Source organism: Echinops telfairi, unplaced genomic scaffold (assembly GCF_000313985.2).
Source record: "Echinops telfairi isolate 266 unplaced genomic scaffold, ASM31398v2 ScPeMD7_1;HRSCAF=3_0, whole genome shotgun sequence".
Classification (NCBI taxonomy): domain Eukaryota; kingdom Metazoa; phylum Chordata; class Mammalia; order Afrosoricida; family Tenrecidae; genus Echinops; species Echinops telfairi.
Genome location: NW_022103896.1, coordinates 80761969 through 80763304, shown reverse-complemented (window position 1 = coordinate 80763304; position 1336 = coordinate 80761969). Strand labels below are relative to the sequence as shown.

Below are 1336 nucleotides of genomic sequence, written 5' to 3'. Positions count from 1 at the left end.
ATCTGTTTCCTTAATACTAAACCTATAAATAGATGTAGATAGATCTATTTCCCCCTCATCATATATAAATATATTTACATCTGTATATGCCTGTATTTAGATCTCTATGGCTACTCTTTGCCTCCTAGTTCTTTCCTCTAATTCTTTGTACTTTCCTCTTGTCCCACTATCATGTTCAGCCATCATTTGGGTTTTAGGAATTCCTCTCAGTTACATTGCCCTTGATCCAGCACCACCAGACCTCTTTCACCCTCCTTGCCACTCACTGATTTTGGATCACTTGTTGTTCCCTTGTCCCTGGGTTTGTTAACACCCACTTCCTTTTCCTCGCCTCCCCTTCTCCCCCCCACCCCCCAGAACTGTCATCCCATTGTTCTCTCTTTCGGCTTGTTTATCCCACCTATCACTTCCAGGTAGACATGGTATGTATCATCACAAGACTGAGTACAATGAAGCAACAATAGAAAGTAAAACAATAGCTACAACAACAACAACACACAAAAAAATCATGTAAATAGTTCAGGGTCTATTTGTTGTCCTTCATGAGTGCTTTCCAGTCGAGTCTGATGGGGTGCCATGCCCTGACCCCACATCTATCCCTGCTCTGCTGCATGCCCCCAGAGGCCGGCTTCAGCGTAGTGACCTCAGGCTTCAGCATAGTGACCTCAGGTGAAGAATAGTGCATATGCCTATGGTACAGGCAAAGAATACTGAAAATCCTTTGGACTATCAAAAGAACAAACAAATCTATCTGGGGAAAGTAGAGCCAGAATGTTCCTTTGAAGCAAGAATGGTGAGACTTTTTCTCATGTACTTTGGAGAGCTTATCAGGAGGGACCAGTCCCTACAGAAGGACATCCTGCTAGCTAAAGTAGAGGGCAGCAACAAAAAGAGGTAGCCCGTCAATGAGAAGGATTGACCCAGTGTTCAAACACAGGAAAAATCATGAGGATAATAGAGGACTTATTTTTACATGGCATCTGTGTGATCGCTTCTTGGCCTTTTGGCTTAGATCAAGTGCAGTATCTGTGTGAGTCTCAAATGACTCCTAGGCACCTAATAACCAAAAATCAATATGTAATCCCATCATTGTGCTGGCATGGAATACAGATTTTTATCTAGCTCATTGCCTGTAATCTGAAAATGGTGCCTTAAAAAAAAAATTGGTGCCTGAAATACACATGTAATTTATTTATTTATTTTTAATCATTTTATTGGGGGCTCATACAACTCTTGTCACAATCCATACATACATCAATTGTGTAAAGCACATTGTACATTCGTTGCCCTCATCATTTTCAAAACATTTGCTCTCCTCTTAAGCCCCTGGCATCAG

At 41.5% G+C, this 1336-nt stretch overlaps 1 pseudogene; it reads left to right on the top strand.

Moving 5' to 3' along the window:
- The first annotated feature begins 987 nt into the window (after positions 1 to 987).
- On the top strand, positions 988 to 1201 carry LOC115869100 (annotated as a pseudogene).
- Positions 1202 to 1336: the final 135 nt, after the last annotated feature.